This window comes from Ambystoma mexicanum, chromosome 9 (assembly GCF_040938575.1).
Source record: "Ambystoma mexicanum isolate Mex_15411 chromosome 9, UKY_AmexF1_1, whole genome shotgun sequence".
NCBI lineage: Eukaryota > Metazoa > Chordata > Amphibia > Caudata > Ambystomatidae > Ambystoma > Ambystoma mexicanum.
The window spans coordinates 1,010,360,246-1,010,387,616 of record NC_090931.1 but is presented as its reverse complement, the minus strand read 5'-3'; the positions used below and the strand labels follow the sequence as shown (position 1 = coordinate 1,010,387,616).

The 27,371-nt window shown below is 39.2% G+C and overlaps 1 protein-coding gene across 9 annotated transcripts in view; it reads left to right on the top strand.

Moving 5' to 3' along the window:
* The window catches only part of B3GALT1 (beta-1,3-galactosyltransferase 1), a 2,246,978-nt gene that overhangs the window by 2,152,467 nt on the left and 67,140 nt on the right, over positions 1-27,371 (top strand). For 6 of the 9 annotated variants that reach the window (XM_069616270.1, XM_069616266.1, XM_069616264.1 and 3 more), the window contains one exon: positions 22,630-22,692. The exons of the other annotated variants lie outside the window; for them this stretch is intronic. The gene's annotated coding sequence lies outside the window, so the exon portion shown is untranslated. The remainder of the gene's footprint in view (positions 1-22,629; positions 22,693-27,371) is intronic. 9 annotated transcript variants of the gene reach the window in all.

Here is a 27,371-nt window from a genome sequence, read left to right as displayed (position 1 = left end):
CTCTTCTTTTTACAGTGTCAACCACCATATCCTAATAAACTGTCTCTGTGATAACTTAGGCATCACAGACAGGGCACTGGCATGGGTTACCTGTTTCCTCTCTAACAGACCTTCCCAAGTGCGAATGGGTCCTTTTCTCTCCCCCATCTCTCTCTGTACCTGTGGCGTCCCTCAGGGATCTATCCTATCACCTTTGCTCTTCTACATCTACCTGGCCCTTCTGGCCCACCTGATCTGCACCTACTCCCCTCATTTTCAGTGTTTATTACACCATATTACAAATATGTTATACTCCCCTTATACTATCTAAAATAACTATAGACCTTACTATAGGGTATGTGGCCAGTGGTTAGATTCTTGGGTGCATGGCCTATGGCCATGCCCCCAAAAACTGCCCACTGGCCACAACCACCACAATAGAAGTATGCACAATACACCTTCACATAACAACACTCACCCACCCCCCCTCCCCAGCCCAGTAATGTCCACATACACAAACATTCACAGCACACACACTATCACCTACCCAGCTTTTTTCACCCCAAATATATTTTCTAGACTTCTTTTCTCACTGTGCTGATCCACCCATCCAATATGGCTGCAGTTTCAAAAATGATAGCACACCACACATTTTCAATCATCCAATCAGCTAGCACCTCTCTGCAAAGTTTTGCGACTATTCATCAAATGGTGCCATCATTTTTGTTATCAGCTGCCAAAAAACACTCTTTCTAAAAGTGATGCAGAGGAGGATAATGAAGAACACGAAGAATAGGTAGAGGAAGTGTCTAGCTCCAGCGCCCAGATACAGTCATGGGTATGGCGGTTCTTTAAGACCGCTGGGGAGGTCCCAAAGGCCCTGGCTGCCCGTGTTGATGCATTAAGTCCCAAAAAATATATAATCTTCAAAAACACAGAAGAAATGTTCCTTTAAGAGCCACCTTTCCCAGTAGAAATATAGAATTTGAAATAAAATACACAGGACTTTTTGCAGCTTGTATGATCCACGGACATTACGATATTCCGTGGACACCTGGAAAATCCAGAGAGCCCACTTAAAATTATTTTAATCATTTTACTTTCGAAAATGGTGGCCCTTAAAAATAACTTTTTTGTATTTTTTGGGGGGGTTTGTTTACTGAACTAAAATGTTCTACTGAAATTATTTATATTTTTTTCTGTTTTGCTTTCTATTTACTACACCTACTACTAAAAAAACTTCACGACATATTTCACGAGTTCACAAACATTGTTTTATTTTTGGATATTAAAAAGAAAAATCTGATTTTCCGACAGTCAAATTCTCTCCATCTATATGCCATTCCTAAAGCATATAAAAAGCACATACATCTCCATTCAAAAGCTGTCTACCTTCTTCCATCTGAGGACAAAATAAATGTGGACGTCTCCATATTTGTCTTCGATTGATTTCAGAAAAAATCTTTGCAGCTGGAAACAGTTCCATTAGGCTTCTCAACATATCCTTCAGTACAACCTGAAAAGTTCCAATGCGCAACAATAATATCTGGACGTTTAAAGTGAACCATCCTCTCACAGAATGTCAATACGTTTACCCAGTTTAACACACAATCTGCATATCATGAAAACTCCACTGCGTCCAATCCAATAAAGTCAGAGGTGCCACGAGGTTCACTATAAACCTTGAATGAATGGATCCAGGAATCTCACAAAATCCACACACTCTGCTTCTTCACAGCTCTGTATCATTTTTATTCCACTCCACCACTCTTTTCAGGCCCTCTTTTGGCCACTAAATAATGTGTTTTCCATACTTTTTCCTCACTGTGCTAATCACAGACACTGGCCGCTGTCCACTGATCCAACATGGCGACGGTTAAACATAATATGACGCACCTCACATTTTTCACCATTCAATCTGTATGCACATACGTTTTCCATGGCTATCACACCAATATGTGATTGGCCCAGACGTGTCTGGTCTGCGGACTCCGAATCAGGAAGTGAGTCTGTGGACCCAGATATCACTCATTTTTTTCTGACCTTCTTTTTGCAATTTTAAAAAAAGAATACTGAACGGATTCAAAGCAAATGTACAAAAGCATGCTTCTGGGACCATGCCGCCGCTGCTGGTGAAAATTTAGTGAAAATCCGTCCAGCGGTTTGGGCTGTAGGCACGAGCAATGTTTTTTTCCCATTGCATCTATGAGGATTTCCACACGTTTTGGGACCCCCCTTATAACTTTGCCCCCCGGACAAAACCGCACCAAACAACAAAAATTCATTCCGAGGGGGCCATATACCTTTTTTGCAAAGTTTGGTGATGATTCGTCCAGGAGGGGGCAAAGTTATAAGCCACCCAAAAAGTGCTGTTTCGATGAGTTGAGCATCTTAACCATAACTACAGAGCCACTACCGCAGGCCCTGTAAAATATATATATATATATATATGTATATATATATATATATATATATATATATATATATATATATATATTCAGTGAAAAAACGTTGTTAAAGGGACGTTATGGTTAAGTTGCGCTGCTAAAAACCTATTAAATTCAGTGAAAAAACGTTGTCAAAGGGACGTTATGGTTCCAAGTAAAACCGAAAAACCCTTGAAATTCGCCAGTTATGGTAAACTAAGCAACCATAACTCGCGCCACCACCGTGCACTGCGAAGACTAACACCCAGGACATTAAAGATGACATCACAAATGTCGTTGATGACATCACTGATGACATCACATGTGTATGTACTTTTCATAAAATATGTGTACAAGGGATTCTTATTATAATGTTGCGAAACAAGTGTCAAGGATCATTGCAATAAATATCATACCCTAATTAGTGCATTGAACGATGCATTGATATAAATAGAATTCTATTATGGGGTTCTATCTAGCATACTAAGCTACTCATACAGAAACATAACATTGTGTGCAGTGTACAAGATGAAGGTATAATATTCGTAATGTTAATATGCTGAATAATGAAATGATCATTGTTTTCTTAATAGATTTTTGTGTACTGTGAAATCTGTAATAAGTAGCTAATAAAACACATGTATTACATAATTGCATTACTATAGACAAAACACAAAGACACAAGAACACATACCAATATGGGTATATACAGGGAAAGTGAAGTTAGCAAAAAAGCACAAGTAGTAGCAGAAACAATTCATAATTTAACTGATTATTTTCATGCAAATACATGATTGCTCTGTTTCCAAGCTGCTATTTAACCTAGGTATATGTATCACTCGATGTGATTGGACCCTAAGGAAAGTAGTGTGAGTACAATGTATACAAATATGACCATATACAGGGAAAGTACAGCCATAAAAAAAACAACAGAACTATCAGAAAGTGCTCATAAGTCTATTGATTATCTTTATGCACAAAAAGGATTGCTGTCTTTCAAGCTTGTGTCTTCCCGTATGTATATCTTTCATATGATGTGACTGGACTCTAAGGGAATTACTGTAAGAACCTACTTGAAGGATACGTCTACAAATAAAATACATTTTTTAGTTTCTGACTGTTACTGAAGAAAACCATGTGGCCTAGATATGTCAGCAAAAGAAAAAAAAGTGAGCCAGACATGTGATGTCATCAGTGATGTCATCAATGACATTTGTGATGTCATCTTTGATGTCCTGGGTGTTAGTCTTAGCAGTGCACGGTGGTGGCGCGAGTTATGGTTGCTTAGCTTACCATAACTGGCGAATTTCAAGGGTTTTTAGGTTTCACTTGGAACCATAACGTCCCTTTGACAAAGTTTTTTCACTGAATTTCATTGGTTTTTAGCAGCGCAACTTAACCATAACGTCCTTTAACAAAGTTTTTTCATTGAATTTCATAGGTTTTTAGCAGCGCAACTTAACCATAACGTCCCTTTAACAAAGTTTTTTCACTGAATTTCTTAGGTTTTTAGTAGTGCAACTTAACCATAACGTCCATTTAACAAAGTTTGTTCACTGAATTTCATAGGTTTTTAGTAGTGCAACTTAACAATAATGACTTTGACTTTATATACATGTCATATGGAACTGACTGAATCTCTCCTACTGTACTTGATGTCCGCAAACTCATTTAATGTTCGCAGACATGTTCGAAGAACAGTACCACTACCTAAAAACTCTGGGGAGGTATGTTTGATTATTATATCATAACATAGGAACAATTAACAAATTTAAAAAGGAGCACACAAACACATTATATGTACTAATACATAAGAAATGTGACCCATATATACAGCACACTAACCATTCATTTAAATGCACTATGTTCTAAAATGGAATATACCACAAGAAGATAAATTGGCTTCCAACATAATTATCTCACAAACACGACAGAACTGAGAACAAGAGCAGACCCACTGAGTACATAGGACATATCTTACCTGAAATAGTAAGTGTTCTTAATTTTATTCATAAATTTATAAACTTTCTGTATTAGATAAAAAAATATATTATCTTTTTTTTTTCACTCACAGAAATTTCTAGTACTCTGGAATGGCTAGAGGAGCATTTCCCACATGAAGAAATGTCACAAGATAGTGAAACTAATGGTAAACACCTTATAATATAAACCATTTAATTATTATTATTTTGTATACATTTAACATATATATATATTTTTTGTACAGAGCATACCAAAATAGAAAATACTTCAGAAAAACCTGTTATGGCTAACACTTTTCACAGTATAGAAGAAAAAAATGATTTATTGTTGACTAATTTTAATAATTTCAAAACTTTTGTGGAAGATCATTTTAAACCAAAAACCTTGCACCATTGCCCCACATGTACTTGTCCCTCCTCACCATATCCCAGTCAATTATCCCAAAACCCTCTCCATAACCCAAAACGTTTTGATGAGACTTCCATCTCTTCTTCACCTAATAACAATCATGTTGAAACCCCTAATTCTCCTGTTTTTGTTTCTGTTTCTGCCTCACCTTCTCTGTCATAAATTATTAATATATGTTAAATAAAGTTACATTTTTATATTGTGTTGTAAATAGTTTTGTTTTTTGTATTTTTTTTAAAACAATGTAGGTGTCTGCGGACAGTGCAGGTGTTCTGAAATGTCCGTAGATAAACGAAAATGGAGGTGTCTTGAAGAACACTATACCTGCTCGTACTGTTCGCTAGCAAGATGAAACTATTCTAAGAACACACGTGGTGTCCTGAAATGTTTGTAAAAAAAAATAATTAAAGTGTCCTAAAGAACACTATATCTGTCTGCAGTGTTCGCTATCAAGTTTAAACTGTTCTAAGAACACACGCGGTGTCCTGAATTGTTCGTAATTAAACGAAAATGGAGGTGTCTTAAAGAACACTATACCTGTCCGTACTGTCCTCTAGCAAGTTGAAACTGTTCTAAGAACACAATTGGTGTCCTGAAATGTTCTTACATAAACAAAATTGCACGTGTCCTGAAGAACACTATATCTGTCCTTATTGTTCGCTAGCAAGTTTAAACTGTTCTAAGAACACATGCAGTGTCCTGAAATGTTCGTTTCACCTGTGACGCATTTTTAATTACTTCAGGACCTGAACAGTGTCCGTAGAACATCAACGCGCATGCGCAAACCAATGTCCATGCATTTGGTGTCCTGCGGCCATGCTGATCTCGTGTTCTGAATGCGGACACTGTTCGTGTCCCCGAACAATTTAAAAGTACATTTTCAAGTAATCCACAATATTTCTCAATAAAAACTCACCATAGCACAAGTCGCACATACTAATCCTGATTTTCTACATACTTTTTGAAAGTTTTTGAACCTTTTTTCGTGTTTGATCTGTCAGCGGACAGCGCGCATGTCCGTGAACCGCGTACAAGCACCCCTATAAAAGACCACGCCCTAGAGCTTATTCTCATTGTGTTTCTCACTATTCTTCAGAGCACAGCTATTTTTCCTGCAACTTGCAGATTACACCATCATCGAAATGGCATCCATGGCTGCACTACTGCCACCTGCTTCAGCACCACCCCCGCCCCCTCCACCACCACCACCTTCCCAAGGGCCTGAAGAGGGGAACAGGAGTGGGGATGCAGAGGAGGAAGAAGAGGATGACGAGAATGAGGTAGAGGAAATCCCTACTACCCGCACTAGGCGTGAGTCTTGGGTGTGGCGGTTGTTTACCATTCATGGGAATGGTCCTAAGGCTCGTGCGAACCGTGTCACCTGCAATGAGTGCAAAATGGTACTCAGTCACGGGAGGCATGGTTCGTACAGCTTTGGGACCACTACCATGAAGCGACACCTAAGGTTATTTCACTCTGGGGCCATTCGCAAGGTTGTACCTTGCGAGGAGCGTAGTAGGTTGATTCCCTCTACTTCATCCTCTGTTTTTAATCCTGTCACCACAAGGACCACCTCTGTGATACAGTGTCTTCCTCAAGCTGCCTCACAGGCCCTACAGAATTCTGATGACCCTTACCTTTTGATGGTCACAGTTGAATGTATGTACTGCCACACAGTACTCTGCAGGGGGGAGCGACTTCGCAGTGCTTTTGAGATTATCGTCTCAGAGCATGAGAAGACCTGCTCATTACCCAAATAAAACCCACTCTACATCTTCCTCTCTCAGCTCACCCTTTCTTATTCCTGTGGTTGGTGTCCCCCCCTTTACCCTCCTTTCCCCTCCTCCCCTATTGTGTCGTGGATAAAAAACAAAAAAAAATACAAAATAACAAAAATAAAAAAAATAAGTCTCTTTTCAGAGCCGCCTTTTACAGTTAAAAAATAGAAGTGAAAATAAATGAAGCAGGGCCCTTTGTATTTTTCAGAAGTCCGCGGACATCTAAAAATGTGGGGTGGTACCCTATCATAACCATTGCAATTTTCTCATGGAGGAAATGGTGGCTCTGAGAAGAGCTGTTGGGAGATGTTTGTATGTCAAAACTTATAAATACTCAACACCTTCTTCAAAATGGATGCTGTACTTCTAAAAAAGGTCGCAATGCATTTTGTACATTTCTCAGAAAAATCTGATTGCCAGCATAAGTAAGATTGACTCCATCTCTGCGAAAAATGTATGTACTATGAAACATAATATTTTCATTGTGAAAAGAGGACATGCCAAAATCTCTTAGAAAGGCACAAACAGCCTTCTTAATATTCCGCCTTGCTTTTTCCATTTGTGGACCAAATGAAGAAGAACAAAGCCACATTTGTCTCTGCGCAATACGTGAAAATATTACTTGAGAATTAGGAAACATGTCCATGACCTTCCCAAGTCCTTCTTTCATAGCAAATTGCAAAGAAATTCCAGACACATGTCCTAAACTGTTCCCTCCACAATGAATTACAATTATGTCTGGATGTTGCTCTGTCTCCAAAGTAGCACAGAGAGGTAGTAAGTCCAAGCACTTCATTCCACGTACTCCATGCCAGTGTACTTCCACATGTGGAAATCCAAGATCTACAGCTACTCCACAGCTTTCTGCATGCACCTTCAACCAATGTATCCATGAATCTCCCAAAATCCAAACAATCTGTTTTCTGAAACACACAGCCATAGCTAACTGTTGTTCTCTCAGCAAAAAGAGTATCTGAGAAACTATCTCCTTGCACAACACACCCACTAACCTTTCCTGACCAATCCCTTTCAGTGCTCATTCTTATTTGCATGACTTCTGAACCCAAAAATCCCTAGATGTAACACCCGATGTCCGCAAACTACTGCCATGTCAGTGGACATATCGTAACATGAACAGTCCTTCTACCATTTCCACTTCACTCTCTGTGCCATTCCCTCATTGGATGTAGCTAAGAAGTCACATAACCATCCACCAATCACATTCAAGACCTCTACATCTAAATGCATCATCATAGATCAGCACTGCAAATGTACTGTTAATCCCTCTGAGTACAAGTGTCATATCATTGGCAAGCACCATCTACAAGAAATACTGTACAAGTCTCCAAGATTTCTGCTTGCAGCTCCATGCATATCCATATGCATGAACACAAACTGCAGATATGCATATTTTCTGTACAGTACATGAACACATTTTCAAACTGACTTTTACCTTGTGTAATCTGTAAAATGAATGCACTGTCTTTTTTTCAATCTCCTAAAATCAACTGTCACTTATAAACCTTTATACTATTTACTTACACACTCAAATCATGTTAAACTAATATTTTTTAAATGAAATATATAGACTCCATATATTCAAAATAATTGCATGCATGCACACTCTATGTTCAAATCTCAAAAAATAATACTTATACAATTACATATTTGGTTTTATTTCTTTATTTATTTAATTACTTTAATTTAAGCATGACATTGAGGCACTATTACCTGGAAGAGCTTAGTTACAGAAATATTGGTATTCAGTGGTACATTATGAATTTCACAAGACATAGTAAAGATATTTTGCTTGCTACAGTTAGTCATTGCAATACAATTTGTTCATTAAGAAAATATCATATGTATTGAACTGGTGCAACGTATCTTATGTAAATAAGATAGTTTTAATGGTTTTCAGGAAGGCGCTGACGATTTCAATTAAAAAATCAATGTCTAAATATATATACAAACGAAATCACTAATGTGTTTCTTTTACAATTGCAGTGAAGACCATTCTCCTGAAAAGAAGCAGCCGAATTTGAAGAACAGAGAAGAACTAAGAAGTAACCTTTTCATTTTAGAAAAAAAGTAAGTAGAATATCACCATAATATTTGTATTATTACTCAAACACACTGTAAAGTTAATTCATGATATGTCTGTGCCTAAAAATAGAGATTGTCCACCATTCTGTCCAAAAATCCCCATGTCTTAAACAGTGATTCACAGCCAGAATGGCCCACAAATTCCTATTTTTGGACACACAAATTAACCAACTCAACTGCTAGAATTTTGAAATGATAGAACAAACAACTGTTTTAATTGTACTTCTCCACACCACTAGCTTACTTTTTTCTGTCATCTGAACCCCAGTTTATTAGCACATAAATTCAAGAATACCCATCCCTACTAGTTGTAGTTCCCAATGCACAATCACACACCATTACAAACATCTTTATCATCTTACTCAAACACTCATGCACACAACACACATACATTGCAGAACACCCCAACCCATACCTTCTTTATTTTGTTCAACAGACCCTAAAGAATGCCTATCAAAAGTCAAATCCGTAGAAAGCAACGCAGAAGTAGAGCAAATGAAAATAAGTGTCCAACATAAGCATCCATCTCTAGCAGAATTTGTAAAAAGAAGTTGAAACAAAACAGCTAATACAGTCATTTAGTGAAACACAAGAAGTTTCAAGTACAAAAACTTTGCCTCCACTATCAAAATGTAAACCAAACCAAAAAACAATTAGAAGAAAATCAGCTATCACTACAGATAAAACTGCGTCTTTAAATCTTGATATAGTTCAAAGTAAGCATACCAAGAAATGTATTTTAGCCAAAATGTTCCATCACAAAGTCCTTCAAAATCTTATAAAAACAGGAGAGAAACCAGGTTCAACGCTTAAAACCTATCGTAGGAAATTAATCTTAGAAGCGTTGATAGACAGTGCAATTCTTCTCAAAAGAAAGTTATTTATTTTAGTGTTAAACAAAATGAAACCACTAATAAAACTTATAACTAAATTACAAAAAAGACTTCTCAATAAACGAAATGTCAACAGAAGGAACTTCTTAAGTATCTGCGGAGGTGAATGGAATCACACTACGAGCACAGAACCATACTTTAAAGAAGAAGCGTACAAACAAAAGCAAACAAATACAATTGCCATAAATAGCAGTGGTCGCGGTTATGAAAATGTGAATAATACCATAATGGAACAAGAAGTACTCCTTACAAAAATATGCCCTGAAAACTTAAAATTACCCCTCCATTCAACTGAATCAGAACATCTAGTGTACAAATGGCCATGCACGTCAATGTGTAACATTCCCAAACAATTTTTCAAGTCTTTATGCCAATTCCTCAATCAATATGTAAAAAGCAAAGACAAAATCAAAATTAAACTACTGCAACATATGGATACCTGTCCAGTGCACAAGTACACAGGACTACAAGGACATTCATTGGCCTGCATTACAGGACCTACTTGTAAAACCACCTTCCATGATATCAAAAGGATATTAACACATCATTCAACTATAAGAAATCTAGTCTATAAACTGTACTATGCTAAAAGTCCTGCTTTAGCATTAGCAAATTTAAATAACATTCTTCTACATGGTCCAGCAAAAGACCTACTTGAAGAAATTGACTATATCCAGAAAAAATATTTTGGAAGTGAAAGCCACTTAAACAATGAAATAGCTTTAAACCAAATTAGCAACAATTCTACACATTGCAACCTTTTACTAAACACATACAAAAAAAGAAATAATAACATTTTAAAGTACATTAGCTGAAGTACCAAACCATGTGTGTGTATGTTGCCGCAGAACTTTTTATAAAAGTAACACAAAAACTGTAGACCTATCATACAAAATAGAAGACAATGTAGATTCTACATGGTTTGAATTAGCTCTCTACCTTGTAGCAGAAAACAAATACGAAATAACTGACCCTTTAATACTTTGAAGTTACTGCACTACAAAACTTGACAACAACCAAACTCCTTCACGTGCTATCACAAATAATTTGGAATTATACCCACTATACCCATCATAATTCAAACAGTGCACCCATTTCAAGCAATAATACGCCTTCAACCAAAAACAGCAAAATTAACTCCCTCTGAATTGGTAAATGGCATTCGTGGAAAAGTACTTTATTTACCATTAGATCTAAAAGAAAATGTGCATACTCTAGGAGTGCAACGTCCAATGCAGCAATCTTTAATTATCTTAGTAAATGGAGTACCTACAAAAGACAAAAAAATATGTCAACATCTTGTAGATTTACATAAAGTTAGACAAGCCTTGCAATATCGTAAAGAGAATAATGAATATTACAAAGAAATTAATATTGAAGAAAACTTGAAGGATACAACTGAAATAATTCAAGAAACACAAGATCCTGGTCAATTTGAGCACCTAGATCCTGCTAAAATATCAAATACTTTAGACCATTATACAATTCATCCTTTGCACTCTAATGACACCATAGAAGATGCACTGGAAAAATACCAAATGCGTCAAACAAAAGGATCACCAATCAGCATATGGGAAAAAAGTATAGAAGCACGTGCTTTTCCTCTACTCTTTCCTACTGGCAAGGGAGGAAGGTACGATGATAGACCTATTCAAATATCAGCATCAGAATACCGCTCATTACAGATGTATTCTGAAGATCCCAGATTTAGTCAAAATGTGGAATACATATTCCACCTACTCTTTGAAAGTGAACAAGCAACTTTATGTTACGGAGTTGCACACATATTAAAATCAGGATCGCACTTTCAAAATATGACAGCTACACAATTATTACAAAAAGTTAAACAAAAAGATGAGATTTTACAATCAAATATTACTAATCTATTAGCAAATATGCGTGGTACTAAAGAGTACTGGTTTCGACGTCATGGAGATGTATGTTGTATGATCAGAAATCTTGGCCCACCCATTTGGTTTGTTACATTAAGTTGTGCAGAATATGCATGGGAAGATTTACATGATTTACAAAACAAACATAGATATACTAAGACCTGGAGAACTTTGTTCTTTGGATCCTGTTAATGTTTCAAGATATTTTCACCATCGCTTCATTGCTATGCTACATTTTATTTGTAATAAAACCGTTGCTCCCCATGGAGAAGTGCAACACTTCTTTTGGAGAAAAGAATACCAAGCCAGAGGAGCACCACATATCAACATGCTTTTATGGATTAAAGATGCTCCTAAATTTGGTCAAGACAGTGATGCCACGGTTTTAAAGTTTATTGAAAAATATGTCACTTGTGAAATTCCATTGGAAGCAACAAATAGTGATCTTCATGCTCACATTTTATAATTTCAAAGACACAAATGTGGAAAATATTGTCGTCGCAAATACAAAAACAAAGGGAAATACTACATCAAATGCCGATTTGGTTTCCCTAGACCAGTTACAAATACAGGTCAAGTGAACAACCTCATGTCTTCAGTTAGACATAGTGTTAAAGGTACGTCACTTAAAAATACATATTACATTAAAAAAAAGAAGAAGACAAATATATCAATGATTATAATGCGATCATTGCCCACTTATGGAATGCAAACATAGATGTGCAGTACATTGCAGACAATTCTACTGCAGTTGCACGATATGTCACAGCATACTTAACCAAAGCAGAAAAAAAAGAGCTCCAAAACCTCTGGAATGACCTGTCATCAGATAAAACAGTGTCTCAGAAATGATACAGCTTTGGCATAAAAATGCTCTCCCATAGAGAATGTGGATCATATGAAGCAGCTGATCGTTTAACTGATACTGCATTGTATGGTACATCTGAAAATATAGTATGGCTAAGTCTTGGTCCAGCTAAATCTAGAAAAAGAGTTCTAAAATCATACGAAGATATAGAAACAATAGCCAAATATGATCCCAACGGCCAAGCCATTTTAAAAAACTATTTATTGGACACATATTACCCAAACAGAAGTAATACTTTGGAAACCATGTGTCTATACCACATAGCCCAAAACTACACATATAAAAATAATATAAAACCTGATGAAACAAAAGGTAAATACAGAGTGACAAACTGTGAAGGCAGCTTAGTTAAACTTACCAAACTAAATTTAATTAATCATATCAAATTGTCATTAAAGACTCCTCAACATTAAGAAGTCTATTACATGATCCTGCTATAACTCTTTAAACCATGGGGAAAAGAAGAAGACATACTAGATAACTATGACACCTATGAAGACGCTTTCAAAGCAAATGAAAGCACTATCACTGATGTAAACTTTACACAGTACAAAACAATGTTGCACAATGAACAGCAACACGAAGAAAACTCCAGGCGCAAATAGATAAGGACACTCCTGACAGTAGTCAACCTTCTGTAACAAGAAGCCAAGAACCACTGGGAGAACCAATAATAATAAATGAGGCAGAATTAACTATGATAGAAGTAGAAAACACCATGTGTAAGTATGAAGATAAAGTAGACCTAACTATACTACAATCAAAACTAAACAATGAGCAACGTAGCGTTTTTCAAGAAGTAACAAAACAAATTGCACATGGTGTACAACATGAAAATAAAGAATGTTCCTGCCATAATTATAAACCTATACTACTGTACGTCAGTGGTGAAGCTGGTTCTGGCAAAACATTCCTAATCAAAATCATCAGTAAGTTCCTTCAACAATCGACAAACAACAAACTGTCAGCTGTTGTCACTGCCCCTACTGGTTTAGCTGCCTACAACATATGTGGTGTCACGTTACACTGATTACTACTATTGCCAGTAGAACACCAAAACAAATTAGCCTATTACAAACTTTCTGCAGAAGCTGCAATGGAACTACGCAGAGTATTGAAACAAATGAAAATGCTACTAATAGATGAAGTGAGCATGGTCTCCAACCTAATGTTGGCTTTGATTCACCTCAGATTACAAGAAGTGCTCAAAACAAACTATAAAGCTCTTTGCAGGAAAACAGATTATTGTTTTCGGAGATCTTCTTCAATTGACACCAGTAAAAGGTGAGCCTATTTTTAAAACATTAGGACGCAAATTCTGCCGTAAAACTGTTGGCAGCATTGGAAATGTCAACCTTTGGCAACATTCCCAATACAGAGAATTAACAGTAAACATGCGGCAATCTGCAGATCTCACTTATGCCAACATCTTAAAAAGTATCAGAGTTGGTATACTTTCTAAAGAAGCAGAAGCAATATTGAAAACCAGGCACATTCATGCACTTTATGGTGATAATGCATGTGCTACAGATGATATGGAACAATTAGCCCACAAAAATGTCAATTGTATGGCCTTAATGCCAACTCTTGCAAGCTGTTTCAAATTCAATGAAATCATGTTAAGTAAAGAAATGCAACCAATAATGGAAATTAGCGCCACAGACAAACTAGATGTACATGGTATGACACTACCCATGTATGACCAAGCCACAACAAGACTAAATAGTTTAGAAACATCAATCTCAAACACAGCAGGCTTTGAAAAGATATTAAAATTATCCTTAAATTGCAGAGTAATGCTTAAACGTAACCTTGACGTGGACCAAGGACTAGTTAATGGAGCACTGGGTACAGTTGTTGGCTTTCAAACATACCCACGTGACAAAAAAAATCAGTTTGTCAATATTCTCTTTGACAAACTTTCAGAAGTAAAAAGGATAGGACGCTCAACAGCTCGATTCCTTCTCTTCAAAGACATGTATATACGCAGAGAACAATTTTCTCTAACTCTTGCATACGCAGTCACGATTCATAAATCACAAGGTCTTACCCTAGACAAAGCAATGATATATATTGGCAACACAGTCTTTAAAGAAGGCATGAGCTAAGTAGCACTATCACGCTTACGTACACTTGATAGTCTATTTCTAATAAACTTTGATGCAAGTAAAGTAAACACTGATATTCCTTGCATTTTAGAATACAATGGACTTCGCTCACTATACACCCCCCATCTAAACACATATTCTGTTCCACAAAAAGTAAAACGTTATAAAACAAAAATAAATCAAACAGAAATGCAACAGGATGTCTCTGCAAATCCTCCAAATGAGTAAAAGAAACTAATACTTCATCAAGTATCACAAGCAAAAAAGAATCAATTAGGGAAAGTAAACCAGGTACTTCTTCAAAGAAGGAAGACAAACTCCAAAAAAAGCAGTCAGATACAGAACTACCTGGTCCATTTAAACTCTCAAATATAGTTGGTGTAAGTTGCTACGCAAATGTAGCAATGAATATTCTATTTCAATTACCACCAATTGTTGACAACTTTTACTTACACAGTACAGAACCATTGTGTTTGCAAATGTTAGTACTTCATAGAAACGCAACAAACAATCCTGACAACACGTATAGTGTTTATGGAATAAGACAACAATTGGACTACTGTGCTGGAATGGTGAAATTCACTATAAACTCACAGGAAGATCCACAAGAATGTCTAATGTACTTACTACAAGTACTGGAAAACAAAAACATACCTATACATTAAATCTTCCAGATTTCATACATGTGGAAACATACATGCACTCTCTGCAACAATGTGACACAAGAACAAATCCCCAATGAACGCTTCGTATATATATCAATACCTAATTGTGAATCCATTCCATTTCAGCAACTTGTACAACATGCAAACCATGGTAGATTATGTTCTACCTGCAATTCAGATAATTGCTCCACGTTAGTAAAACAAACACATAGTAAATACGTAATACTAATGCTTCTACGTTACAATGCAGATGGTACCAAAAACAACTGCAAGCTGACTGGATTCACACATGGTCAAATATCACTTGGTAAGAAAACCTTCACAACAATAGGTATAATCTACCACACAGGAGCCACAACCAATTCAGGGCACTACACTGCATATATAAAAACAAAAATGTGGATGGTTTGAATGTAATGATAGTACCATTACTCTAAAGCAGAGATTACCAGCAGATCTTAGAAACGCTTATTTAATGTTCTTAAAACCAAAATTTGATAACTAAACTGTACTTAAACCTTAAGTAAACTTGTAGTAAAAAAATATAAACTGTTAGAATATTCCAAAAGCTATCTAACTGCCCAAAGATTTGACAACAACTAATCAGATAAATGAATACCACTAAATTAGAGCAAAACTGCCAATTGGTATCTAACTGTCCCAAAATTTAATAATATCCAAACAGATAAATCAATACCACTAAAATACATCAAAAAATAGACAGTTAGAATACACCAATTGGTATCTAACTGTCCCAAAATTTAAAAATATCCAAACAGATAAATCAATACCACTAAAATATATAAAAAATAGACAGTTAGAATGCGCCTAATGGTATCTAACTGCTCCAAAATTTTACAATATTCAAACAAATAAATAATATGTTACCGCTCAAAAAAAATGCAACAAGCCAATGTATAAAGCATTAGCCAGAAACAACAAGTGAACACTGAAAACAAACAAACAAATAAACTGTAGCATAACAGAAAAAGTTTTTTTTTTAATCCAACATGGATTTATTTTTCTCCCACAGACGCAATGATTTTAGCAACGAACACAGAAACTGAGCAAATTGCACAGTACTCTGGTTTGTAATCTACTAAATATGAGGGTAAAAAAAATTGTTGGTTATACAATGTAATAAGTCATTACAAAATACTAATAATAACATGCTATTTTCTTTTGTCACAGAAATGAATAAGAAATACATGTACTCCAGTTACCAAAACAAACAGTAAGTATATTATACACTCTATGCCCTGGCCACAACCATCGCAGCATAACACATCCATAGTATCTTATAACTTTGTTCATTATAAATTTGTTTTTGTCCCAAAGTTATAAGCAACTATAAGTGTGATATGCTGCGGTGGCTGTGGCCAGGGCATAGAGTGTTGGGTGCATGGCCAAATGGCCATGTACCCAACACTCTATGCCCTGGCCACAAACACCACAGCATATCACACCCATAGAGTCAAATATATCAACTATGGCCTATGGAAACTTTTAATGTCTGCGGACATTATGAGTGTTCTTAGAACACTTTCAACTTGCCAGCGAACAATACGGACAGCATCTTCAGGACACCCCTTACTAATATTTCAGGACAACGCAAGGGTTCTTAGAACACTTTCAACTTGACAACGAACAATTCGGACAGCGTTCTCAGAACACCCCCATTTTCTTTATTTACGAACATTTCAGGACATCGCAAGAGTTCTTAGAACACTTTCAACTTGACAATGAACAATACGGACAGCGTCCTCAGAACACCCCCATTTTGTTTATTTACGAACATTTCCGGACACCGCGAGTGTTCTTAGAACACATTCAACTTGACAACGAACAATACGGACAGCGTCCTCAGAACACCCCCATTTTGTTTATTTACGAACATTTCAGGACACCATGAGAGTTCTTAGAACACTTTCAACTTGACAACGAACAATACGGACAGAGACCTCAGAACACCCCCATGTTGTTTTTTTGCGAAAATTTCAGGACACCGCAAGTGTTCTTAGAACACAGAACACCCCCATTTTCTTTATTTACGAACATTTCAGGACACCGCAAGAGTTCTTAGAACACTTTCAACTTGGCAACGAACAATACAGACAGCGTCCTCAAAACACCCGCATTTTCTTTATTTATGAAGATTTCCGGACACCGCAAGTGTTCTTAGAACACATTCAACTTGACAACGAACAATACGGACAGCATCCTCAGAACACCCCTATGTTGTTTATTTACGAACATTTCAGGACACCACGAGAGTTCTTAGAACACTTTCAACTTGACAACAAACAATACGGACAGCATCCTCAGAACACTGCCATTTTGTTTATTTACGAACATTTCAGGACACCGCGAGAGTTCTTAGAACAGTTTCAGCTTGCTTGCGAACAAAACGGACACATATTGAGTCCTAAGAACACCCCCAATCAGTTTATTTAGAACATTTCAGAACACCCGTGATGTCCGCAGACAAATCGAACACAACAAGAACGTCTACGACATAAAAAAAACTCAACTTTCAACCTATCTCATACTCTCCCACCCTCCCCAAACACTCCTACACACCAACACACTCTACTAAATACAAATTTTGAACCAAGTTTCACCTCGCTGTCCGCCGACGTCCGCGAATCCAAGATGGCGGGCGCAACCGAAAATCTGATGCGCTTCACGCTCCACACTGTTCAATCAGCGAACACGTCGCCTGTCCGCGTACACCACGCAAACTGATTGGCCAATCAGGACACTGTCCACAGAGCGAACAGGGAAGTGTGTCCACGGACCGAAGACAGATATCACTCATTTTTTATGACCTACTTTTTGGTCATTTTTTTAAAAACTACTGGACGGATTTTCACCAAATCTGCAAAAGCATGCTTTCGGGACCAAGCTGCTACTCCTGGTCCAAATTTGGTGAAAATCCGTCCAGCAGTTTGGGCTGTAGGCACGAGCAAAGTTTTTTCCCCATTCAGTCTATGGGAAAAAAAATGTTGGGACCCCCCTATAACTTTGCCCCCACCTGGATGAATCCTCACCAAACTTTGCAAATTTTGGTGAGGATTCGTCCAGGGGGGAGAAGTTATAAGCCGCCCAAAAAGTGCTCTTCCTATGGAAACACCAACTTAACCATAACTACATGGCCACTATCGTGGCCATGTAATACACTGACAAAAAACGTTGTTAAAGGGACGTTATGGTTAAGTTGCACTAGTAAAAAACTATTCAATTCAATGGACAAACGTTGTTACAGGGACGTTATGGTTACAGGTAGCACCGAGAAACCCTAGAAATTCGCAAGTTATGGTCAGCTAAGCAACCATAACTTGTGTTACCGCTGTGCACTGCAAGGTCTAACACCCATGACATCAAAGATGACCTCACAAATGTAATTCACAACATGACTGATGACATCACATGTGTGGCCCCCTCTTGGCATTAAGGCCTATCCACAATGACAATGGAGGCATCTGTATGCTGCCAGCAGGCTCTGCATGTCCGCATTTTGTCCACCACCTATCAATGTGTGTGGGAGCACATGTTTGTGCGTAGTGCAAGTACACACATGTGTATTTGTTCCTCTTTGTCCTGCAACATCGCCACTGTGCAGCATATGAGAAGGAACGTTAATTAGGTAGTGGTGTCCACCCCCGCCCTACAGGTAGCTATACACATAAACATCCCACCTGCTGTACCCTATAAATAGCCAGCATCACCCAAAATGGTCGGAGCATGTGTGGTGCATGTTTAGTCAGTAGGGAAGACGCAACGGTGTGCATAGGACACCAATGCATGTGCGCACAAAGCATTTTGCCCAAAACTCGTCCAGCGGACAGCCGTCCCAAAGGAGAACATTGGCGACATCACCATGCGACCGCACCCATGCTGCACGTGGGCTCTTATTTCAGGGACAGGAGCCGGCAAAGTGCACGGTTAAGCAATGTACAGAGTGTTTTTCAGAAAGTACATGCTTACAAAAAAATCACAATGTGCAGTTGCACATGTATGTATGCTTTGGAACAATGTAGGACTGCTTTTTGTCCAATCTGTTTGCAGCTTTTTAGAACAGAGTAGCAGGCCACATAGGTTTGCCCTGTAAGTAATAGTGCACCAAATCTGTTGTGCTACAGTGTGTCTCCAACTGAGAGCAACCATGTCAGTCCGGCTGAGTATGCACAGTAATGGAGAAAATTATGAACGGGTCTTGCTGTGACCCACACCCGCAGCTGTGATAGTCCCCATTGTCCCAATCTCATGGGTAGCTAGCGGCAAAGGGGCGTTTGCGCATGTGCATTTCCCCAAGGACAGCGAGGGCTGTGTCCCAATGAAGCAGAAACATTTCTTCTTCCCTTTCCAGTGTCTTGTTTGCAGCACGCCATCATTGCGTACTGTTAAAAAGTTCCACACGCTTCCATCAATGACATTGAAGAACTCTACATGTATCAGTATCAGTTCTATACAACAGTCCTCTGCGTACACACCACGCCAAGAAACATTGTTGCGCAATCCCCGTGTCTCCACAGTCCGATTTCCATGGGCACCATCCTGAAAATCCCAGGATGTGGCTTTCGTGCTGCGTGCGAGTGTGGGGGAATAACTTGCAACCAGGATAGGGGGAGTTGGTTGTAAGGGGCGGCTCTCAAAAGAACTTTTTTTTTCTTTTTTTTAAATGCTTCTAGAGAAAGACATTTTTTCACTTTTTATTTGCTTTTTCTGTGTGTTCTTGTGCAGACATGGTTACAGTAAATTCTTCACTACATCTTGTAGACGGGCAAACAAAACAGCATTACCAATGTGTGACAAAGAAATGCCATTTGCTTGGAAAAATTCTGCATTTCCACAACCAATGAGGTAATTGTTGCAGAAGAACATCCCAGCACCTGACAAAAAAGTATACATGCTTCTGTTGATGAGACACCTTCCTACCTCTGGCTTTGAACAACTTCCAGGAGCAATGTCCCATACTCTTTGTGGTGTTGTGTATGAGAAAAGCACTGTGACAGTGGGAAAAAGCCTCTTCACTAGTTTTAGCAACCTCTTCAGTCGACGGAACAAACCTAAACATGACATGTAACCCATATGCACGCCGCCGTAGTGGATGACGATAACATCGGCTCTAGCAAAAATGGCCAGGTCTTTGAAAAGTGCATCCATGTTGGCGAAACTGCCCTCGTAGACATCGTTCCACAATGTTACCACTCCTTCCAATCCGAAATTGTCAGCAAAGTTTCTTTCTAGGGCATACTTGTGCAGATATAGTAGAAAGGCATCACCTAGAGGCAACACAATGCGTTTTGCCATGTCAGCCAGCCTCACTACGCAGAGTGTAATGTACAGCAGTTTGACCACCCCTTCCTGTGAACCACACCCACAGTACCTGATTGGATAATCCCAAAGTCCCAGGTGCATTGGAGAGCAAGGTACGAAGCACAGATTGTGGCAACTGCAGTGCCGAAAGTACCACGAGGGCCACACCCCAGTAAAGAAGGAGAAGGAATCCCCTTTCCACTCTCTACGTTTTGTCCAGCACAACCTCATTGGGTACTGGTAAATGGGCACACACGATTCCACCAATGCCATCCAAGACGTTACCCTATAACACTGTCAGTTCTTCACAACATTTCATAGATACTGTTACAAATTCAGCTTGCTAGTGTGCTGGACAGCATGTCCAGTAGAAAGTTCAGTAAAAGATTTGTGCATCCACATTCATCCACTTACGCACCCGTCACCACAAAAAGAAGGTACGAAACTTTTTCTGCACTATGTGTATAACTGGGTTATAACTTCCTTTGTGTACGGTATCTGACACTGAGCGGCCATAACGTTCTTTAAAAGCATACCGTTTTTTTTCCCATCCCCTACCATGAAGTGGCACTTCAGTGATATGTGCTTGCAACAGTCTCATTTAGCCATATGGTACAGGGTAATATTGAAACAGGAACTCTCTGCTTTCCTTCCGACAATGCTACAAAATGTTTTCCCCACTAACCCACCTCCTACGTAAAGCGTAACAAAAATGCCACCAATAGCAGCATTGAATGTATGGTACCAAGTGAAAGCAACTTTCCAAAACATCACTGTCTGCACAGCTGTACTTCTGGCTATGCTGCACTATTGCAACAGGCTCTTTTTAAATCTGCCCCCTCTACTTTCTGCCCTCTGGAGTGCATCCAGAAGAGAAGTGTGCGACTTGGGATGGAATCTCTCCTGCACTGAAATGTCACCAATAGCTCCCAGTAGCTGCGAGGAATAAAGTGAGAAGACTCTGCATTATGCGGAAGGTCTTCTGGCCCCTGGCACTTCAATACCTTAAACTGTAACTCTCTATATATTTGTGTGCGCAAGCTCTTCCCTCATCCGCCTCCAACTCCCTCAGAGTCAGGCGCTTCTGCAAAAAAAAGGTTGGTGGTAGTTGTGCTTTTTCGCCTGTGGCCTCCCTCTGCTGGTTCTGGAAGCACCTCAAAGCCATTTTATTAGCATCTGCTGTTTCTGCTCCTCTACCCGGCTAACTGCCTGATGTAAACTGATTCTGCAGTGCTTACCTGGCCACTCTGTGATGTCAGGCTCATGTCACTTTCCCCCACCAGGCAAACCTGTGCACTGGCTTTCTAGCAAAGCCTGCACTTGAGGACTGTTTTCTGTATACCTAACAGTGCATCCACCACCTGCTGTGTGCACTTATCCACGCACTTGGTACAATTAGCCCTTATTTTTTTACTTATTGTCATTTGTTCTTCTTCCCATGTACTGTACCTTCCCCTCCCTCCATCCATGTACTTGGGCGACGTAAATCACACCTGGTCTAGTAGGGTTGTTGTCTCTGTCTCCCCTCTGTTTCCCCTCCCTTTCCTCGTTGCACTTTGGTAGATGTGTGTGTAGGCTCATTACAAATGCCATAGCATACAATTGCACATGATATGGTATCATACACACAATGCATGCACCACAGTAGGATGCCTGCCACTTACTGTGCACACTGCAAAATTGTGTTTTGTTTTCCACAATACCCCACTTACTGCACACTTTTCCAAATATATCGTGCACACTTAGCACAGTTTGCATGTTACTAACTGCAAATAAATACATACAGTTCATGCATACACCCAGGACGCCTGCCCCTTACCTTGCACACTTCCACCATACCCTTCTGCACTTATTTGTGCAAAGAGACCATCTCGCATAGTTTTTGCGTACACACCAGACCCACCAACCTTACAGAACCTTGTCTTTCGCTCCACAAATTCCTTTCCATGGCTCCCATCCAGAAAATGGCTGGATGTGGCACATGGAAGCTTGAAGGTACAGCGTAATCTAGTGAGTTTTTGAGCTAGGGAGCAAAGAGGGGTGGTGAGGGGTGTTGGGGGGGTAAATGTAAAACAGGGTAGGGATTTGGGTCTGTAGGACTGTCTCTATTATGTCTGTGCTTTATTTAAAAAATCTTTTTCGATGACTTTCTGTTTCCTTCTTCTCCTCACATTTGTATGGACTGAATGTCAATGCTTCTCTTACAGTTCTACAGGATTGTCTACAACGCTGCATGCAGAGTGGCAAACAAAACAGCACTGCCAATGGAGGTAAAAAAAATGCCATTTCTTTGGAACCACTGCAAATCTTGCTCGTGAATGCTGCCATAGTCGGTGCAGAACATCCCAGCACTGCACATAAAGTCACACATGCTTCTGTTTATGAAACACCTCCCAACCTCTGGCTGTTGGCAAATTACACCAGCATGGTTCCATGCACCTCTTCGTGGTATGGAGGAGAAATACACCTTGGCAGTGGGAAAAATCTGCATCAATGCTGGCATCAACTTCTTGAGGTGACGGAGCAAACGTGAGCATGACATGTACCCCAAATGTTGCACTCCATAATGCAAGACCACAACCTCCACACTGCCAACAGAGGCCACACATGTACAAAGGAGACCCATGTCACTGAAACCCCACTCATACACTGTGCGCCAAAAAGCCTCTACTCCTACCAACTGAAAGTTAATATCAAAGCCTCTTTCCACGGCATACCTGTGCAGATCTTGCTGTAAGTGATTTCAATCAGGCACACACCAAAGGCTCGCCCAGCATGTAGTGCGCAAATTAAACCCTTGTTTATTTTTATCAATATTCTGAATGATATACCACTCATTTCACACCCTCCTCAAATTACCCCAAAGGTTACACTGAACCAGGAATCAGGCTAGTTGCAAAGGTAATTATTTGTTTATTTATTTAGAATTTAAAATCACAATATATTTTTAATAGGTAACAACAATCACCAATGTGGTGACAGGAACAATGAATAATATCTTTAATGCACTAGGAATGAAGTAATGAACACAAAAAGAATGCAGCAAAGAAAAGAATACTTCTGAGTTGGTTTGGAACAGATAGCACTATGGTTAGGGGTTCCCCTTGCAACACCCCTCAACCCACCAATAGGCAATTTAAATAGATGTGAGGAGAGAGCAGGTATTCAGGAATAATGCAGACCAAAAAGAATATCACTCCCACCTTCCCCCCTTAAACACAAGAGAAAAACGGATTTGACTTTTCAACTATCAGATGGCTTTGAAATTGGCTGAGCTAAAACACAAAACATGTTCAAAATGCTTACATTATTATAAATTGCTACGGGAGCCGCTTTGAACAGATGCAAGCAAACACAAGCAATGATTTAATCAAAAGGAAACAGTTGGGATCTCAAAGGGCAAGTGAGATATAATTTAAAGGTAATTCCCACGTGTAAAACTTTTCCAAATATCAATTTGCGGCAAACTTTTACTCATGTGATTTTTGATATTATGGGTCAATCACACTGTTTCGCAATGCGATTTCACTTCTATCTTAAAAACTGAGGGAGTTAACAAGGTTTTAGTGAGAGTTGTTTTTCGAAAATAAAGACACAAATTTGGACACAGACTTCAGTTTAGAATCAGAAAATATGACTTATCCTTTCATTCAAGGCTAGAGTGTTCAGGCTAGGTCAGGACGAAGTAAGCTCTGAGACTGATTCATGACTTCAGTAACAGATCCCCATCACTTTCAGAGGCACCAGTCCAAACACTCAAAGTGGGATTCATGGATCAGAGTTGCACAAATAAAAATGACTATGAAAATGGCGCTTTAGCAACTAGACAGAATAAGGTAGCACTAAAGATTTAGACACTGTTACTGGCTGGGAAAGTAGGGATAGTTCAGGGATCAGAATGGAACAAGATAATGCAAGGTATACAATAGTTCTCTTGCGTCCTATTAATACTCACACTCCACTGGGATTTAAGAATTTTTTTACAGTCATGGTTCTGGTAAATGGATTGGATCTATCAAGGAAAGACAGCACATCAGGCATGGGACTAGATTGGCTAGGCCGGTCACCGGAACTGCACAGGATCTGCCCTTCTTGTTTCTGGGTATTTCAAATCAGTGGGATGGTGAGTTCATCAGGCAAGCATTATGGTAGCAAGCCAGATAGTTTCAGGATGTTAGTTTCCGGATGCTTTCTCACATCACAACGGTTCACTGGGTTGGAAGGATTATTTTGAGGATTGAGGCCTAAATGAAAATGGTGCAGCTACTGCTTGGCCTGGTCCTTGGCATCTGGATCTGGAAGGATGTCGAATGCTAGATGTTGAATGCTGGATCAGAGTGCTTTGCTGGAATCAGAAGAGTCTGTTTCTATGTGTTGCCAGCTATCTCTATTTATCCTTTCAAATGACATTACAAAAATGGGTGTATAGGCCGGTTTAACTAAACTCACCCCTGTGGACTGGGATTGGATCAGAGCCTCATCTCCGCCTTGCATCTGAGTGATTGGCTCAAACACAGGTGATGTCAAGTTTATGGTTTGGTTTTTACAATCCTTAGAAACCTCCCCTAGCCACTAGTATCAAAATCCAATGTTGTCCTAAATACATATTTATACATTTGTAACCTCTATGAAAATTACATACAAGGATTCCATATTTTATGGAGTATCTGTTCATCATAATCCTGCAGCTGTGAGATCTTGTTTCGCCTTGTTGCAGCATTTTGTCAATTTCTTCATGAAAACAATTCCCAAACTTTCTCCAAATCTCCACAAATATGTGTGTTTACCATAGGGATGTGTGTGTAAAGTTTAACAATTCTAGCATAAATACAGTTCCCATAAAACCACATATATAGCCATTCCAGTTCCGAATATGTTACACAGTTCCACTATGTTTTGAAACGTAATGCCAAAAATTAGACTAACAAATCTGCCCTTTTTATATTTTTCACCATTTCTGATAACAAGTTGTGAGTCTCTAAAAATTGTTCATTACATGTTCTTAGCAGCAAATGATCCACCTTTTGTCTCTCTCTGGAACTCAAGGAGTAGCCCCCACCTTTGGGAACCTTCTGCAAGCCAAGTTTATGACCTCTTCACATGTCCATTTCCTGGCCTGGAGAATCTGCCATTGTTCAGCCCCACAATTATCATATGTCAGTGAGTATCTGCTGAGAAGAATGCCCTCCCCTTGGGGGAAACCTGTTTTTCGACTTCTTGCAGACACAGCCAGGCTAATTTATTCTTAATTTCTTGACTTAAAATCCAGCAGAAAACAAACAGGTTGCATCAAATGACATAGATAAATTACTTTCTTAGATTTAAACCGGTGGGATCAAAAACAACTGAAATCTGTGTTTCTTTCAGCAACAATCCTTTTATATTTGCAGACTTTTAGTTTAAATAACTTTAAAGTTTAATCGGGAGAGCCCATTCGACAGGAACATTCACAGGTAGCCCAGTGTGCTGCACTCGGATTTTTGACAGGAACTGTCTTCACAGGCAATGAAGTTTTGCTGAAAACATGTTTTGTTCTTAACCTTTCAGGACTTTGTACATTCACAGTGCTTCCTTATGTTAAATGAATGTTAACGCCAAGCAAGATTTTGAGTGTTGGGAAGTGTTGTGTACAGGCATTTTGGAGTTTTAGAAGCAAAGTAAATGTAATTTACAGGTGTATTTTGGAGTTTCACTTCCTAAGTGCTGCTTTTCCCTCTGCATTCTATGTTTCTTGTCATGGAGCCCACTGCCCTTTTTCTGCAGCATGTGCTCTTTTCCACCACACATGCACCATGGGTGGCAGGTTGTGCAGCCATCTTTTTTTGTGTTGAAAAAAGCGGTTTTGGAGGTTTTGGTGCGCACAAATGTTTTGCCGCCCTTTTTGCTGTTTCTTGAACCATAGATAGCAGAGCGATGCCGCATAGTATAGCAGAGTGGGTCAATACATCCCACATTGCACAAAGGTATCACCTACAATGAGCACTCTGCGTCTGTCCATCTCTGTCAACCTCACTGCATCGAGGTTTGGGGAAATATATCACCACCCCTTCCTGTGACCCACACCCTCGACAACTGATTGGATAATCTCCACAGTTCCATTTGCAAAGGCACCCTGCTCAAAAGGGCAGATTGTAGCATGTGCACCTTCCCAGCTACAGCGAGGTCCACACCCCAGTAAAGCACAGGCACTCATTCCTTTTCCACTATTGTATATGCATCACTCCCGCATTAGGTAGTATGCAATAGTCACACACACATGTAGCGTTCACATACAAGACCTCCACATCGAACACTATAATTTCTGCAGATGTACCTTTACACATTCACTGTACAGGTCATGTGTCATATGAAAGCACCTCCAGGTAACAGCTCTCCAAACCAATGCATGCTTTCAATGTCCCCATTCACCCAGAGCGGCACCCTGCACCACAAATTGCAGGTAGCCATAGTTTTCTTTCCTTCCCAGCACTCCACCAACCTCAATGATAAAATACTTCAAAGTGCAGTACAGTAGTTAGTAATTTGCGCAATGCACACTACTCAAGCACATACGCCACGCAGTTGAACCCTATGCACTGGTACACACACACTTTCTCACCACAGCACTCATGGACACTTTGCAAGCTCCTGCCATGCACTGGCAAATGTACCATGTGCGAACAATGAGCACACCCATGCAATCAACAATGCATTCACAATTCACAAACCACTCACAAAATGCAACAATCTGAGGAATAGTTGCAAGCAACCCACATAGCTGTTCGTGTAAGGCTTCCAGCCCTGCATCCAAGATGCTAGGCCCTCACCACAAACAGCACTCCCTAGTCCACCCCACATTGTACTCCTCATTTCATGTGTAATGCATTCCCCATCTGCAATTGCACCTGCCACCTTTCACCCTGGCCACATCTTTGCATGCATGGCTCCTTGATGTTCAATTGCCTGTGCT